The sequence below is a fragment of the Hirundo rustica genome, chromosome 6 (genome assembly GCF_015227805.2).
Source record: "Hirundo rustica isolate bHirRus1 chromosome 6, bHirRus1.pri.v3, whole genome shotgun sequence".
Taxonomy (NCBI): domain Eukaryota; kingdom Metazoa; phylum Chordata; class Aves; order Passeriformes; family Hirundinidae; genus Hirundo; species Hirundo rustica.
This window is the reverse complement of record NC_053455.1, coordinates 8,779,489-8,791,848: the sequence shown is the minus strand read 5'-3', so window position 1 is coordinate 8,791,848 and position 12,360 is coordinate 8,779,489. Positions and strand designations below refer to the sequence as shown.

The window sequence follows — 12,360 nt, the reverse complement described above, 5'->3', positions numbered from 1 at the left end:
ATTAGCACACAGCACACTGAATAACATCCCAGCATCTGCTGTCACAGATTTGCTGACAGCTGTTTCTGCAGAGTAGCTGGGAATCTGATAATCCTAAACATGAAATTTGGTCTTATCTGTGCAAGGGCAAGTGCCAGCCTCTAAGATGACCCTGAAGGACAATCTGCACTTTTGAGGAAATACTGCCAGATGCACCTGGACGTCTTCAGCACCTCCCTGCGAGCACACAGCTGGACACATCTGCACCAGGGCTGCCTCCTACAGGGTGACACTTCTAATGGGCTTCCAATACCGAGAGGGGCTAAAAAGGCACCAGAGACAGACTTTTGGCAAAGCCATGGAATGATGGCACAAGAGGTAATGGTTTTAAACTGAAAGAGAGTAGGTTTAGATTAGATAGTAGGAAAAAATTATTTGCTGTAAGGGTGGTGAGAAACTGGCAGATTTTTCTGAGGGAAGCTGTGGATGCCCCACCCCTGGAAATATTCAGGGTCAGGCTGGATGGGGTTTTGAGAATCCTGGTCAAGTAGCAGGTGTCCCTGGACATGGCAGAGTGGGCTGGAATTAAAAGGACCTTTCCAATCCACACCATTTTAAGATTCTAGGATATATGGAGTGGCATTTTTGGTCCCCAAGGAGTGCTTTTTCATACTCCACGATTTAATTCTTTTTGAAGCTTTAGGGAGTATCCAGGTTGAAGACTTCTGCCAAAATGAACTTAGGAAAGATGTGATTGATATGGAGACTTCATAAAAGCTCTGAAGTCTCGTAATATTTACAAAACCTTTCCTTTCACTGCATCCTGGGTAGCATGGGTAGGAGTAAGTCAATGTACTCTCTCCTTAATGAACCCATGTCCACTCCAGCTGTAAGGGACAGTGGAATTAAGCACAAACCTACAGCTGGATTTATTTTGCAGTGAAGACCCACTGTTGCAGGCACTCAGAGAGTGCATGTGAGCAGGGATGGAAACCAGACAAAGGGCAGTGTGGAGAAGATTGAATTCTCTTCCCCTCAGCCAGGTTTAGCAGAGATGTGCTCGTGGAGTTTACCAGGGTTTTAGTGCTGTCAAACACTTGCTTTCTCATGAACCTGGTCCTGTGCTGAGACCTGGGTATAGCAGTTGGTGGCTTTAACTTATTTTAACTTTATTGCTGAAGAATGAGAGCAAGGCAAAACTCTGGAGCTTTTCCCTTAATTGGCATTTTAAAATGCCAATTTAAATGCCTGCTTTTACTGTAAATTTATTCCTACAAACACGAATAACAGCAAGAGCCAATGTTAATAACAGCTGGGCACCTTTGCAAATCACAGTTCTCTGCATGGCAGCCCACAATCAGCAGCAGCCCCAGACACTGTGAAATTCTGTCTACAGGCACTACTGAACAGGCCCATTGAACACAATTCTCATTCTTGCTTCCACAGATTGGTGAGTAGCTGCAATGCCCAGATGCCATTTTATAGCCAGGTAACGCCAAGGGAAAAGCACAAGTTCCTTCTCTGGTGGATGAGCTGGGCCCTGACAACTGCAATCACGTGTGACACTTTAAAACACAAAAATCCTAAAATAACCGTTTAACATCCATGAAGAGCAGCATTAAAAATTACCAAGCACTGTTGCAGTGGGTCTGTCAGATGGACACACAATGGGACTGTTTCTGCTCTTGGTGTTTTGCCAGTTAAGACCACAGTTCTGTGGAGCTGCCTATTTCCACAGTGCTGTAAACTTTGGATTTGTTATTGTTAATTGCTCCAAATGCACTTTTAACAAACAGGTTGATGCCACAGGAACTTCTAAGTGTGGCTTTAAAGACAGGATTTGCATGATACAGATCTAGTTTATGTTTCTTCAGGACACACCCCTTGGATGGAGATTGCCAGTGTCCTGTCAGCTGGTGGCTTTGTTTCCCCAAACACATTAGCTCCTGTCAACAACACAAACCTGACTCTGCCTGACTGCATTATCTATGAAAACTGCTGTCCTCATGACATTTGTAATGCATCCAATTGATACAGAAGAGACACCAAGCATGCTATTTTGTTGCTCCAACAGGTGCCAATTTCAGAAGTCTAAACACTGATTTTGGAAGTCAAATGCATGACACTGATGTAGTAAAGCCTATTTTTCACAAACAAAACAAAACAAAAAAACCAATATAAAACAAAAAGACGCTGAAAAATAACCCCCATCCCCCCACTCCTCCAACAAATAAAAGCATTTCAAGTGCCTGGGTGTCCATGTTATCTTTGCATACACTGGCATATTTCCCATTCCCACCTTTTGCCAACTGTCCAGCCTTTGTAGGGGTATGAGGTATGGAACAAAACAAAGCACATAGGTGTCTCCCTCAAAAAAAAAAAAAAAAAAACACAACCCTAAAAGATAGAAGGCAACCACATTTCATGATTCTCATGTAGAAATCATCACTATCTCCTACACGCCTGAATATTTCCCATTTACGTTCACCTTACAGCAATGGCAGCCCTGACCAACTCACAAGCTCCACGTGGCTGCTACAGGAGAAGGTCCTCGCAAGGTGGATGATGTGCTTCTCTGCATGGACCTCCTCCTGTGGCCTTACAGTGACAGTGATGACACGTGCAACACGTGCTACAGGTTGTCGTTAGAGGACACAAAGAGAAAATGATACTCACACACTCCTGACTCCAAGAAGAAGGCTGAAGAACTTTTATTATTTACATAGACCTCGCTTTTATAGGTTTGAATGATGACCAGGGATTGGAGAACAAGGTTACCACCTCTCCATCCCACTGGCCAGACTAGAAGTCCATCAGTTGACTCTCATCAGAAAGGAATGTGGAAAACATGATGTTTACAGTGCAGACCATGAGCATTCAGCTACAGAGCTGTAAACATCTCACAAAAGCTCGCATAATATGGCAACAACAGCTGACTTGGGGAATGGGTCCCATGATCACCATCACTGCAGAGCTCAGTTCCAAAGGTCTCACAGCACATGGCTTGCTCCAAGAACACAACAGAAGAGGATGAGGCAGCTGAAAGATCTGGAGAGGTGATGCAGAACTGCAGAATCACAGACTGGATCAGGTTGGAGGGGACTACAGGACGCCGTCTTGTCCAGCCACTGTGCTCAAGCAGAGTCATTCCCAGAGCACATGGCACAGGATTGCATCCAGACACTTCTGGGATCTCTCCAGTGAAGGAGACTCCACACCCTCTTTGGGCAGTCTGCTCCCATCCAGTCACCTGCATTGGAAAGTTCTTCCTCATATTCAGGTGGGAGTTCTTGTGCATCAGTTTCTGCCCATTGCCTCTTGCCAGCACAGAGCAGAGCCTGGTCCATCCTCTGCCACCTCGCTTCAGATACTGACAAGCATTGATGAGGTCCCATCTCAGTCATTTCCTCTTGAGACTGAGCAGGCCCAGCTCCCTCAGCCTTTCCTTGTAAGACGAATGTTCCAGTCCCTTCATCATCTTTGTTGCCTTCCACTGGATCCTCTTCCCACTCAACAGGAGAGTTTGCACGTAGTATCTGCTGTTTCCTGGGTCTGGCTCTCTGTAAACTGAATCATAAAATCCTAAAATTTTATAATATCCCGAGATGGAAGGGATCTACAGGGACCACTGAAGTCCAGTCCAGCTGGGCTAATATCCCACAGCAGTGGGGGATTTCAGATTTCTCAGAGACAAATAAATCTGTTGGAAGTGTTACACAAGCATTCCTCATACAATTAAGATCTGACCTCAGAAGCAGAGCCATACAGCAGAAGCCATCATTAATATCACATACCTCATACTGTAATTATTCCCCCCCCAGGTTAATGTTTGGGTTTCCCAGCCTGGACGGCGACATTTGTAATTTTAGCAAAACGTATTTCACTCCATTAGTTTATTACAATAATTATTTTTGTTATTTCACATTTTTAGTGCTTTGTAATTAATCCAGGAGCTGCGAAAGAGCGTGAGTTACAGCGCAGCACCTCATGCTTGTGAGTCCTTAACTGGGAGCCCAAAGGCCATGTGCCACTGAATGTGGGAAGAATGAATTTACTGGGCATTAAATGATACCCTTGTGTGTCTTATTGAGAAGATAAACCGGCTCACAAAGCAGAACTTCTCAGCACTAAGGGTAAAAACCTGCTCTGATCCCTGGGCAGAACTCTGCAGCACTGCACAAAGAGTCAGAATGTATTAAGAGGATATTACTGCTTCCCTGCTATCCGAGAGACATTACCATAAACTCCTGTTTCATGCTTTTTTCAGTGGTATACACAAATACTCTGTGGAAGGAAAGCCATGGAGTTTCAATATGCCAGATTTTATTTATTGAGCTCTCTCTCTTTCCATCACAAACTGTGAGTGGCCCTGGCCATCCACTGGGGAGGAATATGGTGACAATCTTTCCAGCAGTTAGACGGATTTTCTAATCACAATCTCACAGACCTGATAGAAGCCAAAGGAAATGTAATCCTAAGGCACATGGACACTTAAATCCCATTTTAAGCATGATTAAGGTTTAAGTGTCTGAGTCTCCCTGGCCTCACTGGCTTTCACAGGCAGTTGGAGTTCAGGACCCTGACAGAGTGACCATCACTTTATGCGTTCCCCTTTAACTTATGCAACAAGGGGTGTGTTTAGCCATAATAATAAAAGGCATACTTTATCCCATTGATTTAAGAGGATGAGTCTCAGTTTCCAAATCAAATCTGTGCTTAATACTTCAGCTTGATGATTTTTGCAAAGCTTAGAAGTAATGCAAACTGACCCTCTGTGTGCTTCAACCCATTTCTCATGTGAGATACAATCAGACAGTTTATATATCTTTCAAGGGGACTTGTGTTCATATACTTTATTTTAGATTTGCCCCAGTTAAGAGCGCTGACATACTCAGACAGACCCTGGATTGCCATGGTCCCAGCAACATCCTTTCCACACCCTTGGTTATCCAAACCACAGCTTGGAAAGGAGACTAAGCTTCCCGGCTGAGCTAAGAAGCAAGTCATCATATTGCTCTGAATAAAATGAAAAATAACATAAAAAAGAGGATGGGGTGGGAAACCAACTCCTCTGAAGTTTTGGCCATTGGTGTAAATATGAAGCCAAATTTCAGTGCTCAGTGATTAACTGCAGATTTTGCTGCAAAGGACAGCAGCATCTGGGAGCAGCATCTCCATAACCCACAGAGACACTGCAGGGATCACCAGGATCCCTTCCAGGCAAACAACCCTACCCAGTGCAGAGCTGGAAGGATCTTCCTCCCCATCTCTAGGTAATTTCAGCCTTGCACCGAAAAAAACCAAGACAAAACCAAGACAAAACCCCCACATTAAACCCAGGTCTTGCCCCTTCACTGAGTGTCAGCAAGTATCTGTCAACGCTGCCCACCACAGAGCTGTCGTTGAGGCTTTGGGAAAAAAACACCTCATTTATGCTCTTATGAAGTATCCCTGTTTTATATATGATGCATCCAGACCAATCAATCTTCTATCTTGGTGGCCTGTTCAGAGACTTAGGGAGCTGGCATTGATTAAATGCCTATAATAGAGAGCATTAATTTACCCGTCAGTGGAAAAATCACCCTTGTAAATTGTCCCAGTCGGTTTGTATTTCACCAAAGGCTGTGCAACGTGTTCTGGGGGTGTGTGCTGAACTGCTCCTGTACATAAAGCACGTTCAATTAGCAGCACCAACATTGCTTCAGCACCAGCAGCACGGCTTTGGCAGGCCATGGGCAAAGGTCTGGGTTTGATTCTGCTGCCCTCTTTAGGATTTGTGCCTGGGACTCCACAGTGTAATAATAGAGTAAATGCAAGATCACTCAGTATTTGAAGATCTGTAGGGAGACTATAGCATCCCATGTGTCTGGGAAAAAAATCAGCTTGCTCCATTCTTTTGCTTATCATGTCACACTGTTTGTAACCACAATGGGGAGAAAAATATTCTGTGTTTTTGGAGCTGCTGGAGGTCCTTTCTTCTGTTGAGTTCATGGTCCCAGCTGAAATATCACATATTATGTCCTTGGAGCATGAGGAAGTAGATCACAGTGTTGTAGGGAGAGGCAGGAACAAGTTTCTCTTGACCAGTGAAGCAACATTAGATTTGCATTGTCCTACCCTGTAGGTAGCTATCTCAAGAGGAGGTGTCCAGACCTTTATTGTAGCTGTACAGGAGGGCATGAGGGTGAGAGAGGAATCAGCTGAGTGAGAAATAACTGGTTTTGGCAGAAGGAGGAGCAAGAAATTTCCCTCTCTATGTGACCCTGACCACTGAGAACAGAGATGCTCAGAAGCAATGTTGGGGGAGAGGGGAGGAGAATGAATGAACCATGGCAGAAAGGAAGAGGTGATGAGCAAAGGAAAAGCTCCAGCTGCTTAAAACTGTCACCCTGAGCCTGTGTCCAGGAAGGTTCATGCCCCCTGTGGCACTAGTGACACTCTCCAGCTGCTGCAGTCTGACTCCCTCCTCCCCAGCCACAAAACAGCCACAGCAGGTCCTGGACTGCAAACCTCCATCTCTCAAATCAGTAAATATCAAACAAAACACAGGTCAAATTCATTCTGCCTTTATTTTCCAAACATCCACAGACAAAAGGGATATTCATTCTGTAAGCAAAATGGATTTTTCCTGCCTCAGTGTTTCCTTTACAAATGCGATGACTTTAGACCCATCATTGTTTCTCTTCCCAGCCTGACAGCACAAGTGTTGCTTCCCCAAGCCCACCAGCACTTCCCACCCTCAGGCATGCAGGAGCTGTGAGAGTTTGAGGTTTTGGGATTGTAGAAATAAAGTTAGTTCATCCAGACCTCCCAAGGCCTTTCTTACTCAAATCTCCCGGTGCAGGAGCCAAGATGTGATCTTTCTAACTGTCAGCCCAGCAAAATTAATCAAAGAGATGAAAATCCCCTCTGCCATTCATCACTGCTGATAAAGGTCCTGCCACCAGCCCTGAGCTCCCAGCTTTGCTGCTGATGCATGAGTGGGGAGGTGACGCAGCTCACTCTTGCAGAGCCATTGTGACACTGTGACACAGTGCCACACAAAGCTTGTGTGCACCAGGGACTGCGCGGGCACAGCTTCGAGCCCAAACACCTGGTAGGATTGCCTGGGTTATGCAGAAGGCAACATCCTTTCAGACATTAAGGTCAAGGCTTTGAAAAACAGTCCATGATTTCGAGTGGGTCTCTTCCTGGGTGACCAGTTCAGCTATTTTTAAAGGCTCGTATTTTCACAAAAAAACTGAAGAGGTTTTGGAAAGCAGATCTTTCCAAGGGCAGAGGAAATCTTTGGGTACAAAAACAATTAATCTCCACCGTTCTGAGCAGGATGATGTAAGTGCAGCCCGAGGCTTGGAAGCTGTGGCACGTCACTGTTTGCTGGGAAGCAAAGTGGATGGTGCAGCATTGATGTGTCAGTGAACAGCTTCCAGGCTGGGGCTGGTCTCATCCCACCAGCTCTGACTTCTCAGCTGTCTGGGTCTGGCTGGGGAAAAGAGGAATATCTCCTGGGCTTCCACAAACCCAGCCCAAAACTTGGGCAATGCATAGGTGACAAGCATCTGTTTCACACCCACCTCAGTTCTCATTCAAAGGGTTCATTTTTCTTGCAGAACTCCCTGTTACGCACAAGTAAATCCCAGTGCATTTTTGCCAGCATGATTTATAAACCAGATTGAGAAAACTCTTGTCTCTGAAGTCTGTTGTCAGAGCTAATGGAGCAGGAATATAAACTGCAGCATCTTAGGGTTACAGTCACCTCTCAGTAGTGACCTCCTGACACTTCCAGACCTGCATCTCTGCTGCTTTTTTTCCAGGCTGCAGTCACACCCCCAGCTGTGATGTGGAATTGCCTTTCCTTAGAGACCGTGGGGCCAAGGTGGGGCACAGATTTCTTCTTGAACTTTCCATCAAAAGGCTGAATCACTTGAAGCAGCCTGAGATTTGTCTGACTTTTCCCCCTTTCATTTCATCCTGCAGAAATGAAGAAAATATGTGTAGTCTATGAACTGCACGTTGCTACCCAAAATGAAGGAATGGAGGTGAGTGGCACGGAAAGGGGAGGGAGGGTGGTGTTTTTAATTACCATGCCTTGTTTGTACCCAGGGAAAGCAGCATGGCTACAGCCAGGCCTCCCAGAACAAGGATCCCACCCAAAAAGGCCAAACGCTCCTGCATGAAGGCACTCCTGTTACATCTGTGCTTGGGAGTGGCTTAAATAACCTCATAGAAACACAGCTAGGCAAGATTGTTTCATCAGCTGACAAATTCCCAGAGCTACTAAAGGATCTTATGCCTTCTTGATAAAAGGTTCCATAATAAGGAAAAAAGCACAGTGAAAGAAAAGCTCTTTATATAAAAGAAAATCAGGGATAAAATAAATGTTTTTTATTATCCCCCAACTTTGCTCTCTAGCCCCCAAGGAGCAGAGACAAGATATAAGCAGTAAGACAAAATGAAACAAGCATCAAAAAGCCACCAGACCACCAAGAATGAAAAATGTGTGGAAAGCAAAATTCTGGCTAATAATTAAGTCATTGATATGTCATTTTCTGAATTATCCAGGAGGAAAAAGGATGAGAAACAGGCCAGTTTGCACATTGTGATCCATGCTGGGGAGCAGGGGCACAATCTCCACTACCTCATGGTAGTGCTCTCCCTTCTGTGTCAAGATCAAGAAGCTGACCATGTCCTGGGCTTTAAAATCTATTTAGTCCCCAGCCAGCAGCAGTAATAAAATGAGTACATAATGCCACCTCCTGGCTGTAGTCGAGGACAGTATAAAAGAGCTGGCAGAAAGATAGTGTTGTGTCCCTCCCACACTCGGGGGAGATGATATATATCACTTGCTTGTGGAAGTCAAATTTCTTTTGCTGACTTAATCCCAGAGCCAAAATTAATCAGACATCCTAGCTAACAGGATCAGAAAATGCCATAAATTATGCTGCCTGCAACCTAACAACAGCATTAACAGCACGAAGAAGGTGGAGGCTTTCTTTTGATTAATCACTGTTTAAGTTGCCTAAAGGACCTATGAAACCTCCTGCTGGCTGACACAATGAGCTACATTTTATATTAACCCATATAAGGAAACGTCTTTAAAAGTGATGGATTATGCAGATGCAAGATGGGGCTGTGTGATGCGGTTACCCAAGAGCTGCAAGTGGTGTGACAGGCGCCTCTGCTGCTCCCAGCCCACCACAGCCCTTCCCACCACCTCCAGCCAACCCCAGAGAGAACACTTGGCTTCTGAGCACCCCCAGAAAAAGCCACACAGCACAATGGATTGGATGAGCTGGCTCCAAGCAGAAGTTTATGCTGGCAAATTGTGGTGCTCTTTAAATTTCCTTTTTTACACAAAGCAGCAAGCTCAGTACCTAGGGGAGGGATAGGAAATGGACATTTCATCTATGGTTCCTCTGGCACCCTGCAGAGCAGAGTCACTCTTTTTTGTGCATGGACATGTTGAGAAGCCCATCAGCTTCCATCAGCCCCAGGCGGGTGCTGCTGTGCCGGTGCACAGAGTGAACACAAACGGAGCATCACAACCCAGCCCCAAGAAAATCAACATCCCCTTCTGGAGCCATACACCCAGCATCCCTCAGCAAACCTGCTCTTTTCTCTGTTCTGCAGGGGTGTCTGTACTGGAGAAACCCTAGTTCCTGCTGCTACAAGGGGCTATGTCGATATTCCCACCTTTGGTCAGGATTTTTCAAAGCAGCAGCCACCAGCCTCGCCCCACTCCCATTGAAATGAGCTGCCTTCCATCCACCACTCCTACTGTTTGCTCTCATGAGATGTCTCAGCACTTAGAAAATACACTTTTATTTTCATTCTCTTGCTTAAAGGGATCCACTTATTGGTGTGATGTTTTTTCAGAGCATTCTTCACTGTGCTGATTGCACACCATCATTTTAAATCTACATTAAGTGGGTGACTAGAGCTTCTCAGGTGGGAAAAGATGCATTTTACACTCTTTTTGCTCTGGTACTATCAAACATAATGTACACAAAATGAAGTCACAGAATAAAGACAAACTGTTATTGTTGCCAAAAGCCCACTGTCAGATGAGATCATGGATGGACAGATTCTTCAGGGATCTGCAAAATCTTAGATGCACGCTTGTAGATACTGGCAATCAGTTTTCTCATTCCTCTTTAGTGGTGAGCATTTCTACACAGGCTGAAATTTTCCACCAACATGATCTTTTTAAGGTAATTTGTCAAAAGTGATAGAGGGAGAGTTTCACAAAAGAGTTAGAAATCACCAGTGGACTTGAACTCTGAAAAATGTTTTTAAAGGATTTCTAGTTAAACTTCATGATCCAGGGATGAAGGAATTATCTTGGTCTCCTTCCTAACCTCCCAGTGTCATATTTCCTTCCCCTCTGGACACAAGGCTTGTCTAGCACCTCCCTGCTCTCTGATTCAATTCCCTTTCCACGTAGGCAGGGGTTCTGAAAGACACATTCCCGTGTTTGTCACTTTTCTGGTATGATGTCCTGACAATCATCTACACCTCAATGCCAAGCTTGCCACTTGACCCCCCTGCTGTGTCTGGGCAGCTCTGTCTGACAGGCAGCCCCTCAAACAGCCCCTGCTTCCCTCCTGGCTCTTCCAGCCATCCTGACTCCTGCACCAAGCTCCCACCCATCCCGCCTTTCAGACCAGCTTCAAATGCTTCTGCTAGTTTTATTGCACACCCCAGAGAGGAGGATATAATTACACAACGCTCCCAAGCTGTCTGGGAGCTTGCTGAAGGTATGGGCTCAGACATGCTTAAAGCAACCAGACTTTCTTCCTGCCACTTAAGGCAATGGCTCTGGAGGAAGCCAGAAGGATCACGACAGATCCGCAGCAGGAATGACTTTAAACCTGTGAAGAAAGGAAGTGGCAAGGAAATATGTCACTTGGAGCCTGACTGAGAGCATCTCCACAGGAACATACTGTGCCTGAAATGATGTGCACCTGTTTCAGACCTGACTCGTCTTCACTTTGCTGAGCACTGACAAATCCCAGAGGCTGCATCCTCCGCAGAGAAGTATCTGCCTCCTTTTTGTTGTGGGTGGAATCGTGCGCTTTATTCTCAGCAGAGCAGCAAAAACTTTTTTTATTGATATAAAACAGTGAGTAAATAAAGTTCAATGGGAAATGCAACAGAGGTTTAACAAAATTCAATGGCAAGGTAGAGTTGAGCATTTACTGCGTAGAGGACAGGGTCAGACAAAGCTGTCATGTACTCCCATCACATCATGAGGTTCAGAAAGGACCCCCTTATGTCACAAACAGCTTCTCAAAGGAGAGTTTGTCTGCAGCTGGATCTGTACTTTGTCAACAATTTATGTTCAAAGCATTATACAAGCACAATCAATCCTTTGTATCAGCTAAGGGTTCAAACTTCCAGTGCACATATTCACGATTCATTTACTGAGTATCTGATGTGATAATGAACCTCTCAGCCTCAAGAAGACACCTTGAAAGATGTCCCTCCTCAGGGGAAATCCTGGCACACACTCTGCTCTTGTGCAGGAGAGTTCAACAGGCCCTGGGCTGTCACTGTTTGTGGAGTAAGATCATGGAGTCATTGTCATATTTGCATACGGACTACAGATGTTAGTTTCCTCCAAGCTTGGCTTGAGTTGGACCTAGACCAGCACTGTAGTTAGGTGGGTGCATTGCTAAAAATGGTAAAAATGGCCCTTAGCTATTGGGTTCTTACCTGTCTCCTCCAAATCCACTTTGAGCCCGATGCAGCCGTCACAACCAGACACAAACTTTAGGACCACTGCTGGTGGTTAGCACTTGAACAGGCTGGAAAATAAAGGTCAGATTGAGAGGCAGAGGGAAGTACATCATTATTTGAGGCTTGGAATACCCCAAGTCTGCCAAAAAGGAAAAGAAAATAAATAAATCAGTGATACAATAACCTACACTTACATTAACATCACAAGGGAAAGGGAAGTGCCTTTTGTTTAAAGACTAACCTTTCCCTTCTGGAGCCTTGGTTTCTAAATCCCGTATTTTCACTCTGTGCATATTCACCTGCTTCAGGTGAGCCTTTCCAGAGCTCATGGCCAAGGCCTGCATGGAGTTCACCTGCTCCCAGGGCAGGAGCTGCAGTGGGAAAGCAGAAGCCGTGCTGTGACACCCCTCCTGCCACTTCAGGGTCATTTGGGTCTGCCCTGTCCCCAGAGAGGCTGAGGTGCCCATGTCAGATGCCCTTCTCCCCGGCTCTGCCAATTAAACTGGACAGCCCAGTGCCACTGTCTTTACTAACTGGTGCAGTAAGCACACAATTAAAGGACTCCCCGTGGCTTCGCAATCTTTCCTGGCTATTTGTCCAGGTGGAGCCCCACCACGTGCCTGCCTCTCCCCAGACACCTGC

At 45.5% G+C, this 12,360-nt stretch overlaps 1 long non-coding RNA gene across 1 annotated transcript; it reads right to left on the bottom strand.

The window, feature by feature from the left end:
- Nucleotides 1–6,817: 6,817 nt before the first annotated feature.
- On the bottom strand, nucleotides 6,818–12,091 carry LOC120754569 (uncharacterized). Its single transcript, XR_005701474.2, has 3 exons — nucleotides 11,960–12,091; nucleotides 11,695–11,786; nucleotides 6,818–7,950 (listed from the first exon to the last, which is right to left on the bottom strand). It is a non-coding gene; the product is annotated as an uncharacterized LOC120754569 (long non-coding RNA).
- Between the last annotated feature and the right edge of the window lie 269 nt (nucleotides 12,092–12,360).